This window comes from Lissotriton vulgaris, chromosome 6 (genome assembly GCF_964263255.1).
Source record: "Lissotriton vulgaris chromosome 6, aLisVul1.2, whole genome shotgun sequence".
NCBI classification, from domain to species: domain Eukaryota; kingdom Metazoa; phylum Chordata; class Amphibia; order Caudata; family Salamandridae; genus Lissotriton; species Lissotriton vulgaris.
In genome coordinates this window covers 1,427,126,938-1,427,154,558 of record NC_141694.1, presented here as the reverse complement: position 1 = coordinate 1,427,154,558, position 27,621 = coordinate 1,427,126,938, and positions in this window count along the sequence as shown.

The following is a 27,621-nucleotide window of genomic DNA, read 5'->3' as shown; positions in this document are numbered from 1 at the left end:
CAGGAGAGAGACAATGCGGGAGGCAAAAACGCATGGACTATTCTTGCAGCCCGTAGCCAAACTGAGGAATTGGCACTTTTTGTCACCACTTGTAAAAGCTGTCCATTGACTACTAAGAGAGGACAGATTCTGGGCAAAAACGTTCTATGTCACCTTCAATTATTAGGACAATTTCATGAAGCCTATCAGGGTGAGCCACTCTTGTGTCATCTGTCTCAACTGCAACAAAGGTGTCAGTCGCTGTCTCCTTCAGTAGTTGACGCAATGCCTCTCGAATGATGGTAGTCTCTGCTGCGCTGTCCTGCAGCGTCAACGCCCATGTCGAATTCCGAAGCTGCCTTCTCACTATCTGTGGCATATCTCGCTGTTACCGCAGCAACTTTCTCCTTCTGAAACTGGGGCCTTTGACGCCATGACTAGTCCTGCTTGCCTTTTCCGTATGCCTTGTGAGGCTGATCACAGCTCTGTTGGGCACCTTGACCTCTGTCGCCACCTCCTCTACCGGTGGTTTTTACCGATGTTTCCTGCAAAGAGTGAGGAGAACATTGTTCAGGAACATGAAACCTATCAGGTGATCTAATAGTACTGCGGCCGCGTAACTCATATGTACGCTCAGCAGGGGCAGGTGTAGTTGAAGCAGGACGGGACCCCTGTTTCTGTTCCTGTTTCCCCTGTTTTTTGTTCTTACTCTAATTTTGTTTCTGAACTTTTGGGCGGTCATCTTTATCAGATGACGCTTATTGAGTTTGCTGCTGCTTTTCTTTCTTAGCGAAAGGCTTAACACCCAAACTATTACGGCCAATGGTCTTATAAGCCTCCGTAATAATTTTCAATAATTTGCAGGATCGGCATCAGGGACATCGCGCAGAGCATTAAAGACTTGGAAACTTACTGCATACCTGTTAGAATTGGGGGTCTCTGGTTGGCGCAAGTATGCACTTGTGACAAGCAGGGACCCTCTCCTCTAAGTCAGGGCGAAGGATGACCCCTTAGAATGACCCTTGCTCACCCTCTAGGTGCGTGGCATGAGCAGCCAAGGCTATTCTTCAGGCGTTAGCTAGTTAAGCATTTGTAATCACACACACAGTAAAATACACCAATCCCCCCACAAATGGACACCAGGCTATGAGTATATAAAAATACGCTTCTTTATGTAAGAATTATATATACTCTTTAGAACAGACTTATCACAAGATCAAATAACGTTTCTGTATGCCCACAGGTTGTAAATAGGCAAGCTCTCTTTTAGTTGTAGTTCAAAATGCACTGTTCTTATCTCAAGTTGTATTCCACAATGTTCCCTTGATTCCTTGTCGTTTCTGACCAGATTGTGCACTTTTCCACCCCTCTAGTACCTATGGGGTCCTGCTATGCACTCTGCCGCACTCCGCGGCGCCTTAGATGGGTGAAATCCCGACCCCCTGCCAAGTCTCACGCTTCCCGCGTGAGGCGCGATCGGCCCGGCCGGGTCTCGTGGAGCGGATGGCCCCCCTGGTCTACGGGACCCACACGGGGGGGAAACACCGACCTCAGGGCTGTCCAGGAGGAGGGAAGGCCCAAGAACCCAGCGCAGCCCCAGTCACTTGGGCCGGGGCTCAGATTGCAGCCTGCGGGACCCGACAGCTAAAGGATTCCAGCGGGAGGGGCTGGAGCGCTCTCGCAGCGCGGAGCTGCAGGCAGACACAGAGAGCGGTGCGAGTCAGCTGGAAAGGGCGGCTCGCACCACAGCGGATCTTTAGGCCGGGGGGCGCTTGTGAACAGGGCAGTGGGCAGAAAACAAAGGGGGTCAAGTAACGTTGCGGGCCACGAGCCCGATGACAGTCTCAGTGGCGGCTTTTCTCCGGTGACAGATGCGAGGTGCCCAGCGGCTCAGGCAGAGCGAGGCTGGCACCCGAGGCGTCCGTCCAGCGGGGGTCTGTCCCCTGGGTCTGTTTTAGTCCGGTGAGGATTTCTGGCGGGAGGGTGAGGCACCGCAGCGAGCCTTCCCAGGCGGTCAACACAGCGATCCCCTCAGCGGGGGAAGAGCGGCTCAACGGAGCGGAGCTCTTCCTCGGCGGGGACGAGAGGACACAGTCGGTCACGGCCTGAGGGAGGGGCTGGGGGGCACCACAGCAGCGAGCCTTCCCAGGCGGTCAACACAGCGATTTCCTCAGTGGGGGGAGAGCGGCTCAACGGAGCGGAGCTCTTCCTCGGCGGGGACGAGGAGACACAGTCGGTCACGGCCTCAGGGAGGGGCTGGGGGGGGCACCAAGGTCACAGCTCCGGCAGTAGTAGATATCCCGGTTAATTACCGGCAGACGAGCAGAGGGCAGGTTGAGCCAGATGGTCCTGTGGCTCAGGTCAGGGGGCAAGCTCAGTCAAGCCCTTGGAGAATGTTTAAGCACAAAGCAGCAAAGTCTTTTCTTATCAAGTCTTTTCCTCTCCTTTCTCAGCAAGGCAAGCAGCAGGCCAGTTCTCCCAGCGTCTCTTCTCCTTCTAGGCGGGCAGAGGTCCTTCGTGGTAAAACAGGATTCTGATTTACAAGGAGCAGGGCTCCTACTTTTATACACAGTTTCTTTTGTTCTGACAGGCCAGGGGGGCCTTTGCATAGCCACTTTCAGTCTCTGAGTCCTTGATGGGGGTACTTCTGGCTTCTGCATTCAGTGTGAGGGCAGGCACATCAGACGCTCCACAGGAGGTGGAGCCAGCATTGTGTGGACAGGGGCAGCCAGGAGTACCTTGTTGATGGGGCTTCGCCCTTCCTGGGCCAGGTGCAGGCTGAGTCATCAGTCACTCCCCAGGGGGGCGGAGCCAGCATTGTGGTGGCAGAGCACAGCCAGATTAAGAGTCAAGGGGCACTCCTACCTCCCACTAAGGTGTAATCCTTCCATTCACCACCTGTCATCCCCCAGCCCTGTCACTCACACATCCCAGACAGTCAGATACGCATACTGCAGAGGCGGGCTGAAATGGTTAGGCAAGCAAATGCTAACTTTCTAAAAGTAGCATTTGCAAACACAGGATATTAAAATAAACTTTACTAAAAGAAGTATTTTATTATTCTGAGTTCAGGCATACTAAACATTAATTTCTACCGTGTTCCCTGAGCCTGCTGGGATTATAGGGTGTAATAATTCCAGCAGCCCATCTTGGCCTAAAGGGAGCAGGTAGCCTTACACAGTGAAAAACGAATTTGGCTGTAATTCACTATTAGGACATGCCACACACATCAGGGCTTGTCCTACCTTACACTTACAATGCACCCTGCTCTAGGGCCTACCATAGGGGTGACTAATATGAAGTTAAGGGAAGGTTTAGGGGCTGGCAAGTGTGTGCACTTGCCCAGCCAGCATGACAGTACCAGACTGCACACAGGTTCTGCAATGGCAGACCCTAGACACATTTTAAGGCTGCTTCTGTGGGTGGCGCAACCAGCGCTGCAGGCCCACTAGCAGTATTGGCATTTACAAGCCCTGGCACTCCTGGTGCACTTTACTGGGGACTGACAGTAAATCCAATGAACCAATCATGAACATCAATCACAGTTACACTTTATACAGGGAGAGCATATGCACTTTAGCACTGGTCAGCAGTGGTAAAGTGCCCAGAGTCATTAAACCAACAAAAACAGGTCAGAGAGAGTATTGGAGGAAGGCAAAAAGTTTAGGGATGACCCTGCCAAGAGGCCCAGGTCCAACACAACCCCCTTCCAGCCAAAACGCAGGGTAGACCAATCACCACTGTGATGGGCTTCCCTGCTTTGGGCGATAGAACCTGGACCTGGCCCGCAACAGCAGGGGCACATTCCAGTTCTACGCCAATCTGAACCTATTTCAAATCCTCTGTCCATACTCTCAGGGTTCACCCAGCTAATCCCTTGGGCACCCTTCTCTTTCTCTGTGGACACCACCTGTGCAGCCTCTAACCTTAACTGGCTCACAGGTGTGTCCCAACAGACAGTCATCAAATCACAGTGGCCACTGACAGTAGTCAGGGCTGAGACCCAGGCATCATGCCTCTCAGGGCTCTCAAACCTCTGTGGCCTCAGAGAGCGGGGGGCAGTAGCCCCAGGTGCTTGGCACCCTGTGTCCACTCTCCCTCCTGTCCGGTCAGGTATGTCGTCCTGGCACTGACCCACCAGCCCCAGGCCTGTACCTGGCGGCTGGACCAAACACAGGGGTGGCCTCTCCCACACCCGGTCCTCCTCCTGGGGGCTCTGTACCCTCCCACCTGGAGTGGTACCCCCTTCCAGAATTGTCAGGGCACCTGTGGCAGGTGACCTGCACAATTCGCCCACCAGTTCAGGGGTGCTATCCTGCAACTGGGGCACCAGGTCAGGGGGGACACCCTGCACCTGGCCCTCTATCCTAGGGTCTAAACCCTCAAACTGCACCGGGGTCAGAGGCAAGGACTCCCTCCCTCTGCACCCCCTTCCAGAGTACTGCCCACTCCCCACTGGAGTGGTACCCCTAGAAGTGACAATGGTCAGGACACTGATTACAGTGGTCCCACCCTCCAGGTCAGACAACACCTGAACCTGGCTCTCCAACTCAGGGACCCAACCCTGCAGTTGAACACTTGCCTGGCGCACCAGGACTTCCCGGGGAGCATGCATGCCCCCCCTGAGGGTGGCACATAGCTCATGTGCCGTGCGACAGTCTGCCTGGCGCAGATCTCCCAGCCTCTGTCCCTCTGACAGTGCGGGAAGATCCCCCAGGACAGAAGTGGTGTCCCCATGGTCATTCACTGGGGACGCAGCCCTGCTGGCTGGCCCCTGACCCACTGGTTCTTCCACTGGGGACTCTTTCCCCCTCTCGCCCCTCCATCTGGACCTCTGCACCCTCCCAACTGGAGCGGTACTGCCAGATACCAGAACTACTGGACCTCTGTTTACAGAGCCTCCACGTTCTCTAACCACTGGGGGATCCCCCTCAGAGGGTGACTCCTCCGGACAGCCTAGGCTCCCCACCTGGTGTTCCCTTAAAGAACCATCCAGGCTTTGAGACTGAGGTTGGGCACTACCGGGACAAAACCCATTCTCACTCCTTCCCCTCAAGGACAGGACGTGAGGCCCTACACCCCTCTCACTACTAGAGGACCTAGCTGGGCTACTCTGCGCCACTTCCACCACTCTGGGCTGGAAGATACCTGAGCCACTCCCCACAGGATCACACCCCAATGCCTCTCCAGACCCTCTGGAATCCATCACAAGGTCTGCCTCCAATGTGAGCTCCCTGGGGTCAGAGAACTCACTCTCGAACAGGTGTTGGCATAGCTCTGGAAAACTGGGACTTAAAGTATGCTCTCCCACAATTGGATTACACAGCCCCCTAGCAGGGTTAACCAAACTATCCTTCACCTCACCATCCAGCGCCTCACACACATACTCCACACCATTCTCCTGAGACTGGCCAGACAGTAGCGGACTGTCATTGTCACACAACCCACACTCTTCAGGGCGGTCCTTACACTCACCCACCAGGACCTCAACCATGGGGGAATCCCTCCCACCACTAGGACCATGAACTCCTACGCCAGCCACCCTATTCCCTTCAGGGACGCTGCGCACTACTGGAGCTACCTCATGCCCTTGAACCTCCTGGTGTAAGTTAACCCCCCCCCAATTCAGGTGCCATATCTCTAAGTGCGCGCACTATGCTGTCAGCACTAGATACCTGAATGTTGCTGCCACCAGCTGAGCTGGACTCCACCTCCGACTCAGCAAAGCTCAATCTGCGAGCTACACAAATCTCTGGATGTTGGGCCGAAGCCCTCCTGGCTTCAAGCTCCAAATCAAGTTCTCTCATCCTCAAGTAGTGAGCTCTTTGGCGTTTTTGCGCCTCCATGGATAATTTTTGGCTTTCCATTGCCAATTTGTGCTTGTCCATTTCCAATTGTCCTTTTAATCTCGCCATCTCCATTTCATGTGCCCTGGTTGCTGCCCTGTCTGCCAACTCCTCTGGCGACAGGCATCTGGTTGCTGCCTTTTCCATCCTCACTGAACCAGGCATGACGTTTCACCAGCACATGGAGATCTCCCAGCAAAATTAAACAAAACAATAAAATCTGTGGCTGCGTTATAGATCTGCTCTCACATGTGGTGATCAGCAATTCACTGTATGTCAATCACAAATGCAAATTCGCAAATCCTCACCGCTGCGTCCAATGTTAGAATTGGGGGTCTCTGGTTGGCGCAAGTATGCACTTGTGACAAGCAGGGACCCTCTCCTCTAAGTCAGGGCGAAGGATGACCCCTTAGAATGACCCTTGCTCACCCTCTAGGTGCGTGGCATGAGCAGCCAAGGCTATTCTTCAGGCGTTAGCTAGTTAAGCATTTGTAATCACACACACAGTAAAATACACCAATCCCCCCACAAATGGACACCAGGCTGTGAGTATATAAAAATACGCTTCTTTATGTAAGAATTATATATACTCTTTAGAACAGACTTATCACAAGATCAAATAACGTTTCTGTATGCCCACAGGTTGTAAATAGGCAAGCTCTCTTTTAGTTGTACTTCAAAATGCACTGTTCTTATCTCAAGTTGTATTCCACAGTGTTCCCTTGATTCCTTGTCATTTCTGACCAGATTGTGCACTTTTCCACCCCTCTAGGACCTATGGGGTCCTGCTATGCACTCTGCCGCACTCCGCGGCGCCTTAGATGGGTGAAATCCCGACCCCCTGCCAAGTCTCACGCTTCCCGCGTGAGGCGCTATCGGCCCGGCCGGGTCTCGTGGAGCGGATGGCCCCCCTGGTCTACGGGACCCACACGGGGGGGAAACACCGACCTCAGGGCTGTCCAGGAGGAGGGAAGGCCCAAGAACCCAGCGCAGCCCCAGTCACTTGGGCCGGGGCTCAGATTGCAGCCTGCGGGACCCGACAGCTAAAGGATTCCAGCGGGAGGGGCTGGAGCCCTCTCGCAGCGCGGAGCTGCAGGCAGACACAGAGAGCGGTGCGAGTCAGCTGGAAAGGGCGGCTCGCACCACAGCGGATCTTTAGGCCGGGGGGCGCTTGTGAACAGGGCAGTGGGCAGAAAACAAAGGGGGTCAAGTAACGTTGCGGGCCACGAGCCCGATGACAGTCTCAGTGGCGGCTTTTCTCCGGTGACAGATGCGAGGTGCCCAGCGGCTCAGGCAGAGCGAGGCTGGCACCCGAGGCGTCCGTCCAGCGGGGGTCTGTCCCCTGGGTCTGTTTTAGTCCGGTGAGGATTTCTGGCGGGAGGGTGAGGCACCGCAGCGAGCCTTCCCAGGCGGTCAACACAGCGATCCCCTCAGCGGGGGAAGAGCGGCTCAACGGAGCGGAGCTCTTCCTCGGCGGGGACGAGAGGACACAGTCGGTCACGGCCTGAGGGAGGGGCTGGGGGGCACCACAGCAGCGAGCCTTCCCAGGCGGTCAACACAGCGATTTCCTCAGCGGGGGGAGAGCGGCTCAACGGAGCGGAGCTCTTCCTCGGCGGGGACGAGGAGACACAGTCGGTCACGGCCTCAGGGAGGGGCTGGGGGGGCACCAAGGTCACAGCTCCGGCAGTAGTAGATATCCCGGTTAATTACCGGCAGACGAGCAGAGGGCAGGTTGAGCCAGATGGTCCTGTGGCTCAGGTCAGGGGGCAAGCTCAGTCAAGCCCTTGGAGAATGTTTAAGCACAAAGCAGCAAAGTCTTTTCTTATCAAGTCTTTTCCTCTCCTTTCTCAGCAAGGCAAGCAGCAGGCCAGTTCTCCCAGCGTCTCTTCTCCTTCTAGGCGGGCAGAGGTCCTTCGTGGTAAAACAGGATTCTGATTTACAAGGAGCAGGGCTCCTACTTTTATACACAGTTTCTTTTGTTCTGACAGGCCAGGGGGGCCTTTGCATAGCCACTTTCAGTCTCTGAGTCCTTGATGGGGGTACTTCTGGCTTCTGCATTCAGTGTGAGGGCAGGCACATCAGACGCTCCACAGGAGGTGGAGCCAGCATTGTGTGGACAGGGGCAGCCAGGAGTACCTTGTTGATGGGGCTTCGCCCTTCCTGGGCCAGGTGCAGGCTGAGTCATCAGTCACTCCCCAGGGGGGCGGAGCCAGCATTGTGGTGGCAGAGCACAGCCAGATTAAGAGTCAAGGGGCACTCCTACCTCCCACTAAGGTGTAATCCTTCCATTCACCACCTGTCATCCCCCAGCCCTGTCACTCACACATCCCAGACAGTCAGATACACATACTGCAGAGGCGGGCTGAAATGGTTAGGCAAGCAAATGCTAACTTTCTAAAAGTAGCATTTGCAAACACAGGATATTAAAATAAACTTTACTAAAAGAAGTATTTTATTATTCTGAGTTCAGGCATACTAAACATTAATTTCTACCGTGTTCCCTGAGCCTGCTGGGATTATAGGGTGTAATAATTCCAGCAGCCCATCTTGGCCTAAAGGGAGCAGGTAGCCTTACACAGTGAAAAACGAATTTGGCTGTAATTCACTATTAGGACATGCCACACACATCAGGGCTTGTCCTACCTTACACTTACAATGCACCCTGCCCTAGGGCCTACCATAGGGGTGACTAATATGAAGTTAAGGGAAGGTTTAGGGGCTGTCAAGTGTGTGCACTTGCCCAGCCAGCATGACAGTACCAGACTGCACACAGGTTCTGCAATGGCAGACCCTAGACACATTTTAAGGCTGCTTCTGTGGGTGGCACAACCAGCGCTGCAGGCCCACTAGCAGTATTGGCATTTACAAGCCCTGGCACTCCTGGTGCACTTTACTGGGGACTGACAGTAAATCCAATGAACCAATCATGAACATCAATCACAGTTACACTTTATACAGGGAGAGCATATGCACTTTAGCACTGGTCAGCAGTGGTAAAGTGCCCAGAGTCATTAAACCAACAAAAACAGGTCAGAGAGAGTATTGGAGGAAGGCAAAAAGTTTAGGGATGACCCTGCCAAGAGGCCCAGGTCCAACAATACCCCTGGACATTAGCAAGGACGAGATTGTGTACCATGTCAAATGCTCCCACGAGTTGCATTCCCAACTCCAAATCTGGTCTGTGTTCATCCTGAACACGCTTGATCACAGAGGGCAGGACAGTCATTGATGGGCTGCTAAAGCACCTAGTATAGACTGCCGCAAAAATCACACCCCAAGTTGTAAATTCATTTACGTCAGGGACTAGGGGCTAGATGTAGGTAACTGGGAAATACTGATTCCTAAATACTGAATTTTACCGATTCGGTATTTAGGAATCGGTATTTCAGGCGTAGGTAAGAATTTGGTAATAAATACGGAATTCTTCATATTTTTGTAATTGAGATTCTGTAATAATGAATACCTACCCATAAGGAATACCTACCCATTCATTCCTATGGGCTTGGAAGCCATATGAATGAATGTGAAAACATTCTGTATTACCGATCCTGTATTATCGAATCGATAATATCGGGAGGTATTTCAAGGGTGCCAGGGTGTCAAAACGTGTTACACCCCTGAAATGTGCATGTGTGCACGTGTGGCACACATGCATGCCTTAAGGGCTTGGATGTGTACCACATGGCACACTTCAAAAAGCAAAAAAGTGATCTTTGAAAGGAAATCGCTATTTACCACCAACTTGGAGCTGGTGATAAATAGCGATTCCTTAAGGCTGAGGTGCACTGTTTTAAGTCCTACATACATTGCATTTAAGGAATCGGTATTACCGATTCCTTAAATGCAAGGCCATAAGGAATCGGTATTAAGGAATCAGTATTTACCAATTCCTTAATACCGAATCCTCCCTACATCTCAAATGCCTAAATACCGGTCGGTAATGGAGAAATTTAACGAATTTCACCGTTAACGACCGATATTGGCCCATCTTCATATGGCCCTAAATCTTTCTGCAAACTAATTGTGAGGATCCTGTGTTTCTCCACAGGACTAGTATTCCGGAATTCTGCTTCCAGTTGGTCGAATTTCTCGGCAAGCCAATTAGGCATCTCATCCTTATCCTGGGGACGCTTGCCCATGGACGCTACATTTTGATTCACAATCCGGTCATTGGGCACTGGTGAAAGAAGGCTAATTACAAATGGCATATTTCCGTGCTTGTGATGCAATGTGATGACGGAGGTGTAAATTGTTAAGACCAATTTTTTCTGTCTATCTTTTGGTTGTTTCATTCTCTATATGTTTTGATGCTTACTGAGATCAATCTTTTTTAATGCATTGTGTTTTTATCAATTTCTGTATCGGTATTAAGGAATCAGTATTTACCAATTCCTTAATACCGAATCCTCCCTACATCTCAAATGCCTAAATACCGGTCGGTAATGGAGAAATTTAACGAATTTCACCGTTAACGACCGATATTGGCCCATCTTCATATGGCCCTAAATCTTTCTGCAAACTAATTGTGAGGATCCTGTGTTTCTCCACAGGACTAGTATTCCGGAATTCTGCTTCCAGTTGGTCGAATTTCTCGGCAAGCCAATTAGGCATCTCATCCTTATCCTGGGGACGCTTGCCCATGGACGCTACATTTTGATTCACAATCCGGTCATTGGGCACTGGTGAAAGAAGGCTAATTACAAATGGCATATTTCCGTGCTTGTGATGCAATGTGATGACGGAGGTGTAAATTGTTAAGACCAATTTTTTCTGTCTATCTTTTGGTTGTTTCATTCTCTATATGTTTTGATGCTTACTGAGATCAATCTTTTTTAATGCATTGTGTTTTTATCAATTTCTGTTTTACTAAATGTATGGATTTATGGGCTTTTTTAATGTGAAATTTTGTATAGAACCAAACAATAAATATATGTGATATCTTTTTTTATATAAAGTGTTGGCGTTGTTTTCCCTATTACATATGGTCCAATGTCAGTATGTGTGGAGAACGAGAGAAAGCATAGAGGTATGTGTGATTTGTGAAAATAGATTCTACTCTGCAATACAATTTACCCAAAGGAATCTTTCTTTTCTCCATGACCGCATTAACCATGACAGGACTAAGCTTCAGCATGCCCCCGCCAACTGGATGCTCCACACCACCCGGGGCATCCCCCCCCCGGGAGGTTGCGAGTAATGTAATGAACCTGACCCCTAATAACTGACACTGCAGATTCATACAGGGGTCTTAGTTGCGGAGCTGTTAACGCACCCGCCTGAGGATGGCCAAGTAGCACCTGGGATCGGCAATGGCCCTTGTCGGACAACTGTAATAACGCGTGGGAGGGCGTCATTAAACCAATCAGCCTGCTGCCAAGCAGAAATTGGAATTTCACTGTCCGATATGGAGCATATGTAAATGTAAATGTAAATGTACAGGAATTTATATAGCGCAAATCACCGAGCGGTTTCTAAGCGCTTGCTTAGGGAACCCGTCCTGGTATTCCCCTGTGAGATAACCCCAGCAGGGTATCCGCAAGGTGAAAGCCAGGCATCCCGCTGCGAGGGGCCGTTGTGGAGATTAAGCAAGCTATTGCCCAGAGTCGCAGAGTGTGAACCCGTGAATCGAGTAGACACCGGAGCGAGAATTGTCGAGTCCATGGACATTTTTAGGAGTCAACACCCCGCCGAGCCGGGAATTGAACCCTGGTCCCGGGCTGAGCTCTGCTTCCAGGTCTGCCTCCTCTAACCAGTGAGCCACATACCCAGCAGGAGCATCACCAGGGGTGTAAGAGTGAAATACACCAGTACCAGCATCTACCGCGGTAAATGTAACCCATGAGTAAAACAACTCAAACAGGTATACCGTGTCAGCTGAGACCACAAAAACCGCTGCCTGTCCCTCTAAAGAAACAAGGTATTCCTGCAAGTGATTCCGCACAGCTACACAACTGCGTGCTGGGATATCAACGGCAGCCATATCGATACAGTAATAGAGGAAAGTACAATGCATTAGAATAGGTCACAACTGGGCAGTAACTCAAATAAAAAAACGTTTTAAAATATCAAGCTTGAAGAAACCTATGTAATTATAGGTAGGTTTCCTCTGTCACTACTGTCAACCGGAAACGATAGTGAGGGGGTCGTAGACTGATATAAGCACTACTCGAGTGTCTCACAATAAGACCACACTCATTGGCGGCGCCATGTTGCAAGGATTTCTGCTCATACACAGAACTGTGCACAGAGACCTAGGACATTAGTGAATTGTGGTGTACCAGAAACTCACCTCAGTACCTAGAAAACCCCAACCAGCTAGCATCAGTGTCACATTAGCTCTTAATCCTATAGCAAAGTAACCAATGATTAGACAACCTAGAACATGCGACTTAGGACCATCTCAGGAATGGTGGGAAGTTAGAACTCTCTTTTGTTATACTCCCCTACCAGTCCACAACAGGAGTAAAAAAGAGACACAGTAAGGTTACACCCTCCCTATGTAGGAACTATGTATAATAAACTAAAGAACGTCTCTTGGGTTTGTTTTGGGGGACCCCATTACCTTTCCGCTCAGTAAGTGTAAACTACATCTGGATCAGCAAGGCTCTCTGCATCCCTGGAATCTTCCAAGTTTGTGAAATCATGGCATGTGTGCTATGATAAAGGCGCCAGAATCTTACTTGGCTCGCAGCTGCCAATATGCCGATAAACAAGCTCACATATTATGATAACCTTGACATCTTAGCACTCACTGTGCAGACTAGGGGCATGATGTATGTCTAGAGATGTTGAAAAATAAACCTTTTCTCATGTGTAGACCTTCGTGAAGACTAACTTACAAAACAGCTATGCATTGTTGTGTGCAAAAGCAGCAAAAGGTAAAATGCTGCTTAAACGTCAAAGAAGCCATGCTAACATAACATGCACGCAAAAGGAGGCCCTAAACCATACTACAAACTGCCTATGCTGAGGTACCAGATTCACCATGTGTCTTTCAGGCCCATGGAATCAGCCCTATTCATTAACTGTTTAGCGAGCATGACTCTCGAATTGGATGGTGGGCCTGTCATGTCTAGGATAGGCATGGGCGGAAAATCCGTTCCGCTCGCGGATTTTGCGGATTTTCGGGAAATCCGCAATCCGCGAGATTTGCGAATTTCCCGCAAAATCCGCAAATCCGCGAGCAGCGGATTTTGCTCGCACTGCTCGCACTGTTCGCGTGAGTTCGCGCCCCGCGAATAAGTGCAAAATTGCAGAAATACGATCTTAGCAAAACTGAAAGTAACTACTTACCAGGTTCAAAAGTTCAGGCTCATCATTAGTAGCCATTTCCTGTAGTGCTTCCTGAGGGGCCCCTCCAGAGTTCAGTTGCCAGTTGAAACTATTATGTGACCCTGCTCTGAACCTCAGAATAGTTACACATATGCCACAAAGGTCCTGAATTACAGCTAAGGGAGACAAGCAGGAGCCAGGCTGGAAGTTAAAATCCATTAATCAGCCCCTAATTCATTATTGTCAGTTGGGGCAGGGCAGGTGTTGTAACTAATTTTGCAACAATGAAAGCACTTAGCAAGTGCAAAAGATCACTAATCAGGGCACACTAAGGAAGCAGGTGCCAGCTAAAAAAATATTCTGTGACACATTAATCAGCCCCAAATTAATTCAGGTCACTTGAGGCAGGGAAGGTGTGCTTTGCTTTGCCGAAAATAATGTACACTGGACAACCAGAGGGTGTGGTGATGAAACAGAGGGTGGCATGGGTGGGCCAGAGGGTGGCATGAGTAGTCAGAGAGTGGCAGTGGTGACAGAGAGTGGCAGTGATGAAGAAGAGTGTCCCAAACAGGCTGGACACGTAGAAACAACAAGTTCGCAAAACTTGCGACCCGACAGGTAAGTTCGCAAATTGCGAAATTGTAAAAACCCTCGCGAACTGGCAGAAACACGGGCGAACACAAAAAAAAAAAAAATCCGCAAATTCGCGGGAATTCGCGGATTTTGCGGATTGCGAATCCGCAAATCCGCAAAATTCGCCCATGCTTAGTCTAGGAGAGGATTAGGGACTTCGTTGAAGTCTCCCCATACAATTGTTGTGCCCAGGGGCATGGAGGTGAGGAGGCCAGTGGTGCTCTCCAGGGCTGCCAATAGCATTGATGGGGTGAGTAGACCTACACAAGATTAAAGGGAATACCACCCAGTGTCCCACAGACAGCCACACACATCCCCTGGGGATCATGAGTGGCCTAGACAGGCACAAAGGGAAGAGAACAGCTCTGAAGGATAGCCACCCCCCAGGAGCCCCAGGCAAGCCCAGAATTCCATACCCTGTTGTACCCATAGGGTGCCAGGAAGGGGCACTGGTTCCCAATCATGTGGGTTTCCTGGAGCAGGAGCACATCAACAACTAGGCGTTGGGCATAGCACAGGACAGCCATCCTTTTGAGTTTATCTAGGAGCCCGTTTAAGTTCCAGGACATTGTGTGGAGGGAAGCACCCAGAGTGGTTGTGTCAGTCATGGTGGATGGTATTTGGGGAGATGATTCATCACACCCTGGATAGCTGTGGGCACATATGGGGACTGGCAGGTGCACGGGGTAGGAAGCATGATTGTGATGTACTCGTACTTGAAGTGGTACTTGAGAATATCATAGTGTGCTTCAATGCGGCTGGTGTAAAGATACAACAAAAGAACAATGATGGGACAACGGTCCCTTCCCCTCCCTCTCCTCCCTCCCCCCACCCTATACTTCGAAAACTGAAGCATCTGTCATCCCAACTACAACAAATAGGAACCAAACTAGAACGCTTGTGTTGGGTTGCGTAGAGGGCCCCTCTTTATATATGGATGAACAGTGTCTTGGCAGAAAACAAACGAAGTGGAGCAATAACTCTGCAGTGGCGCTTTGCCAGTGAGTCAGGGAAGATATGTCCCTTAAAGGAGCTGCCGATTTCCAAGTTCTTCAGGATGTTGCCGGAGCGGGTCTATGGAAGCTCTTGGTACAGTTCTGTGTGGCTCAGGGAATGGATCTTCAAGGGGCACAGGTGGTGATCCCTGGCACAGTGTTTCATAACACAGGCAGAGTCTATGCCCTCTGGGGCCATAGGAGGCATCAACCCACACCTCTATTCAGCTGTGTGAGGTTCACCTACTATACCTCAAGCGGAGAGTAGGTGCTGACCCCCTAGACCAGGAAGTTGCCTCCATGAGTTTCAGAGTGTTGGGCTGCGGGATAAGTCAGAGTCCGTGACATCCAGTTCCCGGTGACCCGCGAGGGAGGTCCCCTGAATGAGCTACCAGTCGAATGAGATGGAGAGCCCGAAGGGCTGGGAGAACCACCGATCCCGTGGGAAGCCAGGTTTGATGATCTTGGCGCCTCCTATAGGACTGTGTATGTCTCCGGTACTGATGCTTGGGGGACCGAGGTCACTCAGGCTGGATGTCCGAAGACATGGGAGACCCAAGGGGACTCTCCTCCATCAGCCACGTCCAGGCCGTTTGGGGTGATTCAAAGAATTATGTCCTGCCATGAAAGATGACTCAAAGACGGGCCGGGAAATCGAGCTGGTACTGAAGGCTGAGGGTCCGCAATTTCTTTCTCACTTCCAGATAGGAGTAGCACTAATCTTGTACTTCCCTAGTATAATCGTGGAATACAATGATGGTGAGGTTTTGGAACTTGAGGGGTCCCAGAGAGCACAACTCACGAAGGATTGTGTCCCAATTCTTAAATCTGAGGATTCGAGCTATGATGTGACGATGTGGGGCCCCAGGTAGCGGTTGGGCGTGAGGGACCGATGGGCACTCTCTACTGTGAACCATGCAGACAGTGTGTCCTTGGGCATCCAGGAGGAGAACCAGGATTCAATGAAGTTGGACATCTGCTCTGTCTCAGCACCTTCGGGGAAGCGCACCAGGTGGAGGTTGTCACACTCCAATGGAGCTCCTTGGTGCGCAATTGCAGGTGTGTTACATGTTCTTTTAATTGGTGGATTTAATCTTCTGCAGAGTAGAGGCGAGACTCAGTCTCCGTGATACAAGCAGTGGCATTTCTTCGGTCCTGCTGAATAAGGGAAATGTCCAGCCTGACCTCCCTGATCTTTCCCTCCACCAAAGCCTGTGATGTGCTGATCACCTGCCGGACCCCGGTCAGGTCTTTACCTTGAAGAGGGGGGCCGCCATCACCTTGTCCTACACGCTCATGATCCACAGTGGTGCATTGATCAATTTTTATTTTTGTATGGGTGGCCGCTGATTTGGAGGTTCGATATTTACCTATGGCGGCTAAGGAGCAATATACTGTTGAAGGTTCAGGGACAGGGTGGGACTGATGAAGGGTCCCAGTAGGTCGAGATTGGTTGTGCACTTTAGATGATAGAGCTCGATCCCACCAAAGTCTGAGGTCCAGGAGCAGCAGGAGAAGTCAGGTGGCAAGTGGCTGGCACGGTTTGGAGGGGGCCCTGCCAGGAAGATGAGAAAGGAACAGTGGAGGAGGCCCACCCGTGGTACCTCCTCTGCCTGGTGAATGCAGCTGTTTCCACCCCCTTTGCTGATGGCCCGCCTTGTACAAGGGGTGCCGCCCCCACCTGACTCACCATCCACCGCCGCTTTCCCAGCATATGACAGGCACTAGGAGCTGCGGGGTGCCTGGCACCTATTAGGGTAGGGCGCTCCCACTGGACGACTGTGCCCTACAGCTGGTTGGATCTGCAGAAATGGGGCAGCAGCATTAGAAAGGCATCGGTCTTGTTGCCCCCTGCCACCTGGAATTGTGGCTGAATTGAGGCCCAGACACACCAGCCCGTGGGCCCAGGGGCGGAGTGCTTGTCGGGCCACAGGAAGTTATCTAGGACTGGTGCCTTGGGCCCATTGCTCTGCGGCCCATTGGATTCAGATGGGCACCACAGGTGCAGGACAAATGGGCTTGGTGTAGGGGGCCCTTGCCCTGGGTCCCACACTGCTTGGCATGTGCAGCCGATTCCACCCCCCAGCGGGTGGCCCAGATTGGTGGATATTACTGCTGGGGCCGGGACGTCTACTCTGGTGCAGGCCTGAGTGAGCAAGGCTTGCGCTGGGTGCTGTGGAATCAGGAAACAGGGGGGAGGTAGAGGGGCACACAGCCAGGACCCCACGCTGCCCGGTCCAGCATCCAGTTCCACCCTCAGATGGCTGCTAGCGAAGCATGAGGAGTGCCAGGCAAACTGGGCCTTGGTGCCCCCTGCCAGCCCCTCCGCCCTCAGAGCTTGCGACCGCCATATTGACGCGCCAAGCAACGCCCCAAAAAATGTATAATTAATTCATTATTAATTAATTGGCTGCTCATTTTTATTAATTAATTAATTGGCAATTATGTCAAATGTGTAATTTTTTTAGGAGCGGGTTGTGGATTTATAGGGGAATAGGGGGGAAGTAATTTAATTATATAAAATGTGTTAATAAGTAAAAAGTACCTAATTAATAAATGTTTGTTAATTAACCCCTTCGATCCTGATGATGAGCTCAGTTCGTCATCAGCCACGGTGCTCGTATGCTGATGACGAGCTGAGCTCGTCATGTAAAGCGGCTTTTTAAAAATAGACGCACACAGCGGGAAAAGCTGCCGCAGCGATGCGGTTAATGCTAATTAATTATTTATTTATTCATTCCTTGTTACATATGTTTTATCATCCATATTACTATGTACTATTTTCCAATATTTATGACATATGTATTGTTTTGCTTTTTTATTTCAAAATATCAATAAAAATTTCTCAAAAAAAAAAAAAAATTAAAATATTGCAATTGTGTAATACATTTTTGATGTAAGTTGAGGGGTTTTTAGTAGTAAAGTGTTGGAAGTTAATTCTTTTAAATACATTAATAAGTTGTTGTTAATTGATATTAATGTATTAATGTAAAATTAGTTCTGGAAATTGTATGATTTTTAAGTGTGGGTTGTGGTTTTTATTGGGGTAGTGGGTGGAATGAAATTAATGTTTAATGCATTCATAATTAGTTGATTATTAATATTATTTTATCAATTGGCAAAATATAAAGTGTTTATTGTTATTTTGTGTATGTGTTTTGGTTTTATATGGGTAATTTTTGGGGAGTAAATACATTTTGTATGTGTTTAAAAAAAAGAAATTAATAATATTTGTTTAATTGATAATTATTTATGTTAATTATGGAGGTACATTTAAAAAAGAAAATTCTATGTGGGTTGTGAATTGTGTGGTGTTATATGGCAGGAAATAAAAAAATATTTATGTAATGATTAATGTTTTAGTTTACAAACATTTTCTATTAACCCCTTGCACCCTGCGTGAATTTTCGCTCTATGTGGGCGAATTAAAGAGTGGGCGGGGTTTGGACAGCCTCTGGCCATCCTCCGCACACACCCATAGTGACGTCAGATGACCGGGGGCCATCCGCAGCATGCAAGGGGTCAACAAATAGATTTTTGTTTTTAAATTGTTTTAGAATTTTTTTTAATATGCTTTCTATGTATTTGTTAGATCTTTTTAACATTCTAATCTATTTCTATCTTTTGTAATATCTAAAACTTTCATATATGTTTTATGTTTTAGTTTTTTATAATCTTTTGCGTTGTTGTTAATTTGTTTGTTTTTAATTGTTAACTGTCTCCATTGGAAATATTATTTTTTACCCCTCTGCTATCCAACATTTTTCCTACTGTTGCACTCACTGGAGTGGGAATATTAAGTTGTACCGCTCCGCTATCCAACCCGTTCCCTACTATTGCACTCACTGGAGTGGGAATAGTATTTTTTACCCCTCCGCTATCCAACATTTTCCCTACTCTTGCTCTCATTGGAGTGGGAATATTAAGTTTTACCCTGCTGCACTCATTGGAGTGGGAATAGTAAATGTTACCCCTCCGCTATTCAACATTTGCTTTACTATTGTACTTACTGGAGTGGGAATTATAAGTTTTACCCCTCCACTACCCAAAACCTTCCCTACTGTTGCACTCACTGGAGTAGGAATAGTAATTATTACCCCTCCGCTAGCAAAAACTTTCTCTACTGTTGCACTCAATGGAGTGCAACATTTTATTTTAGAGCATATTAAATATTTTAATGTTTTAATATATATTATAATGTTTTGTATTAGATTTTATGTTATAAGTGTATGTAAATATATATATTTATAATATATTTATTTGTACATTTTTATGTATTTATACAATTATAAAAATAAAGTCAAATGAATTGTTTATTCATTGTTTTAAAGAAAAAAATATATATACTACATTTTATCTATGTATGTTTATTTTTTAATTAAATATATTTTATTATATTAGTAAAAAAGTGTATGAAATCTAAATATTATTTTTAATGGTAATTTAATCATTTAATATCTTTAACAATAATTTTTATTTAAATAAATAAAAGAATATTTTGTACATGTATATTTTTTACATCGATATTTTTGTTTTAATATTTTTGTACTTACAATTTTAAATAGAGGATGTAGGTATCTTTGACGTCAATATTTTTGCATCAATATTTGTGCATGGGGATATTTTGGGCATCTATATTCTGTCAGTGAACCGTATGCATCAATTATGTTAGTTCTCAGAATTTCTATGCTTTCAGGATCAAATTCAGCAAGATACTGTGTTGCTGGAAAATACTTTTGTTTATTTCGACTACTACCAAAGCCTGGGCTTACCCACACAATTCATCTTGACTTAGAGGACAAACTAGCCAAGTTCAACCTGTCCAAGCATTCTGTGGGAATTTATTTTTTAAAGCTGAAGCTGTTACATTTGTTTGTAGACTCTACCTGCAGAAATCTCCTCCCACATCTCTGTGTCTTCTGATTTTTCTATATAGGAAGTCACGTAGTGGGCAACAGCAATGGAATTGTCTGCAACAAATTGTAGATCCATATTTCCAGTCCATAGCTTCAGAATTACAAGGTTGTAATCATTGATATACTTGGAATCGTCTGTACTTCTCAGGTTGCATGTATTTTTTGGTGCCTAGGTATGTTTGACTGCAGACAAAATGCTGCTGACTTCAGAGATGACAGTTCTTGGGAATTCAAAATGACATCTCATGTACAATTTTTATTTGCATCTGTATTTTTATCAGCAGTACTTCCCACATTTATGAAATTGTAACTGTAGAACTTGCTGTCTCAGGCTCTTGTCTCCACAATATTTTTGAATGGTGCATGTCACATACTTTGGTATCCAAGACAATACAGATTCATCACTGTCTGTACTAAATTTCAGGGCAACTTTTACCTATAAAATCATGTGCATAATTCTCCTGGTGTCTTCAGCTTGTTGTCTTTTTTATTTGGATTTGCTTCTCACAGAAGTTCAAGTAGGTCATCCTATGCATACTCAGCACAACGGAGAGTTAGGAACCAAGTAGGTGCTCCTTGTTTTCTCAACATGCATTTCAACTCACTTTGGCAACAATACCTATATTCATTGGTGCCACTTTGACTTGCCAATAAATTTATCAAATTGTTTTCCAGATGTTCATCTTTTCCTTGAACTTTGTCAACAAATTCCCTTGCCGTTAGGTTTTGCATAATATAGGCCTGTCAAGTATGTAAGGAATACACTGACAAAATCTAGGATCCTCTAAGTATAGTCTAGGTGATCAGTATTCAGCTCCTAATATCGGTACAGACCAATCATCACACTTACCTCCAATTCCTGTGGAGAAAAGATGTAGTAATGGTCAAGATTCTAAACATTTCCTTCAGACACTCAAGGAAGCTACTTTTGCTTCTTTCATTTGAAAGACATCAATTATATCACCAATAATCTCTTCAGAACGCAGAGGGTGGAAACTGTAGTGTTAATAAATATCTTCAGATTAAGATTAATCCACCTTTTCAATCTGGCCTCTTAGTAATGATATGTCACCCTCCATATGTGTAACACCATGAAGGGTATCTATATTTTTCTGATAAATATTGTTTTGTACCACATATAATGTTGCTTTCTTTCCTTTACTCACATCCACAAAAGTTTTACTCTTGGTAGTTTCAATATTCTTTTTGAAGTCTAATGGCAAGTACACAACTTGACCTTTAAGACCTTTCTGTCGCTCAGTAGAGGTAACTTTACTGTTTTTGGCTCCAGACGGACTATAGCTTGGAATAGATGTATACACTTTATTAGAATTGATCCATAAACATTTACATTCTGAAGTTCTGCAGGGATTCCAACTAATTCTAACTTACTGAAAGCTACTCTAGCTGGCATTATATTATCCTTCAACTTAGCAGACCATTACTTACAAATTATTCATTGTGTGGCATAATCAAAGCGTTCCAATACATATTGGGTAAGCTGGAAAATCTTGCCATTTATCTTTTTTATCTTGTCAGTTTTTGAAACAACAACAAAATAATGAGTTTGATTCTTGTAGTGAGTGTGTCTTCAACATACCCACATATAGGTTGTTTTCTTGGAACAGACTGTGTTAATCTTTCCAATCTCTTCTGGGAAGTTATTAACAGAAATACCTGTCTCATGTTTTGGTAAACCTCCAGATACCAAGCCCACATGTTTCCTACACTCCTTTTCAGGACCAAAAGAATTAAACTGGAGATCATCACAGATATTGTCTACCTCTGCCACTGTACCCTGAAGAAAGTACTCTATTGATGTTTCCTAAACATAAGGCAGGAGTCTTGAAATAGTAAAGCCTCCTAACTAATGTTCTCATTTCTAAATGGTATACAGCTAACATTCTGAAATGATGAAATGTACTTTGGCACACCTTCCTTAACAGACAAGCTAGTAAATGTCTCTGAAAATTAGTATACTTCTTTACTTTGCATGGATCTAATCCTTTCAGCATGGCTATATTCTGTTTCAGACTTATGAAAGAAAATATGAGTAGGACATTTCTCAAGATATCAATAGATTCCTGTCGAACAGTACAAATATATATACAGGGGCCTGTCTACACCTTCCCAATATCTCTGAAGCTATCACTTCCTCTACATTTCTAGGTATCATTACCTCTTTTGGAATAGTACTAGCATCCTTCATCTTATAATGTCATCCAGAATCATCAACTGCATGAATTAATGTGTTCTCTTGGAAGTAGCTTGTTCATTAAAGAATGGCTCAGCACTAGAAGTATGTCTCCATTCACCGCTTAAAACATAGTCACTCGTTCCTTTTGGCTTCTTTTCCTCCTCTACAACACTATTTTATCCAGTGTTTTATTCTGTTTAGAATCAAAGTAAAGTACTTAATTTATAGTGCAAAATACCTTATCCACTACAATCTCAACATGTTCCTTTTGTCTAAGTACTTCTCTTCCTTTTTACTCGTTGTTAGATTTTTTCTTACTCTACTATGGAACATTCTAACTCTGATTTCCTTCAACTGCCTCTGTCTAAATTTTGTGCTTTTTTGTATATTTTTTTTCTATTTATATCATTTGTTTTTTCCGTTTTTTTAGTTGCTCTTAAAGTTTGTTTTTTGTTGACTTGATTTTACTCTCTTTATGTTATGCAAATACAATTTTAAGAAAAGCCTTGTCCTCTTTCTAGAAGCTCTTTTCTCTTTCGCCACTGATTCCACATCTTGCCCCTTTTTTTGTGAAAGTTGTGAGGACCTAGTATCCTTATCTCAGATTCTTCCTTTTCTCACTTTTGGATAGCACTGCATTTGCAGTTATATAATCTTAATACTACTAACATTGCTCTATTAATGTTGTGTCTGTATTTCTCTATATAAATGAGTGTATTTGTCTCTTATAGTATATTCTATCATATCCACTACTGTGTTAGTCAGTTACTAATAGTTAAAAGGATATTTCCCACTTTTCTAAGCACAATAAACTGTGCTTTATGACATATCTACAACATTTCACAAAGGTCTCCTATGTGTACTAAAACATGCGTTTTACACTTGAGAAAGAGCTATTTCATGCAAACCAAACATTCTTATGAGAGTGCACAGACACAGACTGCATTAATAGGTATTACCCATGTTTGTAATACGTTTTATCTAGATGAATGGGAAGGTAGTGTAAGTACTTCCCTACATATCTAAGTGTAATACTAAACGTGTAGTAGTGCCATACATGTTTTGGTAAATGTGCTGGTATGTGATTATCTATTTTTGTACCTCTATGGGTATCTGCATGTGTATATGAGTGGCTGCAGAAATACTTAAGTGCCAGTGTTAGGGATTAGAGACCTATATAGGTATGGCTGCAACTACCTTTGGGTCTGCTGCATGCATAACTAGCTTCTGCTAAGTGACTGAATGTATATGTGGTGACATACTGTATGTAATACTTGTCATTGAGGCCTGCATGTGCACAAGTAGCTTTTTCAACTCAAAACAGCATAATTGTTGTCATACCTATGGCATATCTAACAAGAGTGTTCTGTGCACAAACAACATTGGTTTGACACTTGAGAAAGACCTATAACATGCCAAGTGAAGCTTGCAGTGAAACATCACAGACAGGGTCAGAACTAGAAGCCATCACACATGTTTGAAGGACTGTTTCTGTACATGGCTGACATGGTTGTGTCCATACTTGCCTGCATATCTGAAAGAATGTTTTAGCTTACCTCTATCAGTGTCATGAGATGTTTGAGGACATGTGCTGGTATGCTACTGCCTGCTATAATACCTCTATGGCTATCTAAATGTGCATGTAAGTGGCTGCAGAAATACTTTAGTGCCTGTGCTAGGCAATGCTTAGCTACATAGGTGTGACTGCAATTACTTTTGAGTCTGCTACATATGTAGTTTTAGTTTCTGGTGAGTGACTGAATCTATAACAACCTCTCCTGTTACATCTAGTATGTCCCACAGAGTAGGATTACTAAGAGGTCTTCGGAGGCCACAGCTCCTTAGCCCACTACTATGCAAACACGTCTCCTGGTGCACTACTGGCTGGGAAATGAAGTCATCTCAGATGCTGAGGGACCAAGGAGATCAAGAAGCCCACCAGGTACTTTCTGTAAGTCCTACACAGCGGGATCCCTTTGAGCTAGTCAAAGACCCAGCCCCTCTTCTCCACCTCTCTGCAAACGCAATTACTACCTAAAAAACAGAGAAATTAATTAAAAAAAACAAAGGTTACAGGGACATTATAGATAGGAATTAGCATTTTAAAAAAAGCTAATAAATTCAGTGAAAAATACAAAGGTTTTGGGGCATTATAGTTATGAAATTGAATTTAAAAAACCTTAGAAATGTACTGAAAATCCCAAAGGTTATTGGGACATTATAGTTAGGTTCAGCAGTTATAGTTAGCTGAGCTAACTATAACTTACGCCCCTGATGCATTGCTTATGACCTCACATATTACACCACTTATGACATGGTCAGTGATATCACTGATGACATCTCAAATGACATCACAGAAGTCTTCATTGATGACATTGATGATAAAATACTAACACATCCACTCACACCCCTTTCATACACCCACTCTCACACAACTATTCACAAACCCATTCACAGACCCATACCAGTACTTATACAAGCACTCACTGATTCATAGATCTCCACTAATATCCACTCACTCACCCACACAGCCACTCATACACCAACTCACTCACTAATACAACCATTGACATAGCCACTCATATACACCCACAGCCACTCACACACTGAGTCAGTGACTCATAGAGCTAGTTACATACCTACTCACGTACCCATACAGTCAATCACACAGCCACTTACTCACCCATACAGTTACACACACATTCGTACTTACTTACTCATACAGGTACTAACACATACTCACTCACCTATACAGTCACTGACAGAAGCACACACTCATCCACACAGCCACTCTCTCATTTACTCACTCACCCAGTCAGTCATATACCACATCACTCACCTGTGCTGCCTTTCACATACCCCATGACTCACCCATATAACACTGACAAATCTACTCTCCCACAGAGCCATACACACACTCACTCACCCAAACAGTCCCTACACACAAACTCACTCAGAAACCCACAAAGGAACTCAAACAACCAATCAATCATCCGTACAGCCACTCACCTATCCACTCACACAAGCATACACCACTTCGACACCAACTGACAGACTAATACAAACATTCACAAAACCAGCCATTCAACCATACATTCACATAGACACCGAATCACTCACTTATACAGCCAGTTATGGACCCACTGTGTAATCCATAAAGGCATGCATGCACCTAGTGTTTCACCAATACACCTTTGTATATATATTTATCACTCATAAACCATTTTAAAACATTATCAGTCATTGTCACAGGATGAAAGCTGTGGTTGAGGTGACTTGCATATACAATCTTCCTTAACTAAACTTAGATAATGATGATGTTGCTACACTTTTGGGTATTTTTATTGATGCTTTTGTAGCAGTTTATTAATACATCTGCAGGGTTTATTCATTTTTACCTGCACCTACCTGCTGTTTGAGTTAGCCACTTGTTTCTACTCCTCCCCGGTCCACTGCATAACTAGCATGCTGATTGACTGAAGGAAGGGCTAGTAGGTTCACTCTATTCCATTTTTCAACTATAGACACCATCTTGGGAGATAGATGATATAGTTTATTTCTCAAGCTCACTTTCTCCTAGGATAAAACCGGAGGATGATTCTGATGCACAGTATGCACAAGCAGCGGGCGCGCAGCAGGGATACTAAAGGCGTGCCACAGGCAAGCCTGTCTGCGCCCGTCTGCACCCTGAATGTACCTAGTGCCCATCCCCCTAGTCAAACATCCCCAAAATCATTGTGGAATATTAGTTATTCACTAGAAGCCCTACTAGCACTAAGACCCCTTGGTAAGGACCCCCGCATACAATGCCTAATATCTCTAACTGAATTTCACCTCACCATATAGGACCTAATCACACACAATATACACTCTTGAGATCCAAACTGGTAATGAATTTAGAACAAACTGCTACACCTGATCAGCAGAGTAATGAAAAAGCCGGCTTTACATACCTGACTATCACAGGTATGCTTTTAAATACTAGGGGGCAGATTTACAAGCACCTTGTGACACTTTGGCACTGCTGTTGCATCACTTGTGTGATGCAACGGTGGCATAAAAAATGTGGCCAATTTACAATGTGATGCATCTATGGAGTTGCGTCACGTTGTAAAGCCCTCCGTCACATTATACGTGCATCAGTTATAATGTATGCAGGGTGGGCATCCCCAAGTAGGAAAGCCTCGTAAAAGTGACTATGGGAATTATTTTTGACACCACTGCATCAAAACCTTATGCCTGCTTGAAGAAGGCATTATGAGTTTTGCAGTACAATAAGTTTAGGCCTCAACATGAATTGTTGGAGTTGAGTCGTGCTTGTGACACTACTCCCACAATTTGTGACTTTAAGGGCAACAGATGAATCAGAATTTCTGACACATCTGTCAATCCATGCGTCATGGTGAGCCATATTGTAAATACAGCTCATCCGTGGTGGCGCAAGAGTAACGCGGGCACGCTCAGGGAAACTGATGCATCTGTACAGGTACCTCCTTTTCTTGTAAATCTGCCCCATGGACTTTAGTTAAGCATCATTTAGATGTTTATGATTTAGTTCAGTTGCAGCACGCAGATATTGTGTTCATTACTGAAACATGGGCACAGTCGAACTCGGTCCAGAAATTACCATCACTACTGTCCCAGGACATGCTGTCTATTGGCTTGACAGGCTTAAAAAAAGGACGTTGGGTTGGCAGTTTTTTATCTAAATCATTTTAAAGTCATTTTTTAACCCTTCATCATCACCTGACTTTGAAACCTAAGTATTTCTGTGCAATTGTCCAATATGCAGCCTTTTAATGGTATGTTAATTTACTGCCCACCAGGACCCAGATTTGTGAATAAGCTCAGTGCAATCCTTTAATCATCCATCCTCAATTCCAACTTATCAGTGTTGGGTGACTTTAATTTTCATCTGGAAAAAGAGACTGATTTTGACTCCACAAAGCTGACCGATACGATAAACTGTCTTGGAATATCTCTAAATCCAGAGGACTGACGCACTGGGCTGGACATACATTAGACTGGGTCATTTTCTAGTTATCCATCTGTTAACATATTACCGTCTATTCCACTCACGTGGTCCAACTACTGGGCTGTCAATTCAATTCAAATTACTTTATTCGGATACTTGATAAAGTATACCATGAAAGCACAGATCATGATTTATACAATTTAAAAAGCAATTTATAACACAATTATATTATAACACAATTGATTTTCGCAATTTGAAAAACATTTTTTAAAAAGACAGTAATAGAGGCAATTATAAATTCACTGTCCAGGAATTTGAGTGCCAAGTATGCGGGCCGACATTGCCTCTATCCTAGTTTTTTAAGCACTGGTACAATCCATCTTTTATAATGAGATCACATTTTCAAAAAAACATTATGTGTATAGAGGATTGTGCAGAGAAATCATCACAAGGGCATTTACATGGTGTTCTCGACCAGTCATTCAATTCTGGGAAACTTAGTGACCTAAATATTATAGTTAACCTAAAGCGCGTTAGTAAAAATCTATCGTAGTCCCTAGTGACCATCAAGATATATGGCTGGATGTACTCAAAGGCAAGAGTGAGATAGTGGGACTGAACAGTTGTATATCCATTTCGATCAAGATTCTCTTTTCACTCAGATATTGCATGCAGCCAGACTTTAAGTCCTTCTAAGTACACATTGCATAAGATATGGGGTTAGTTATAATATTGGTGGTAGCCTAATTGGCCTAAGAATGTTTTAACATATTCTATCCATCTCATACTTTTTACTCTGTCGAGCCCC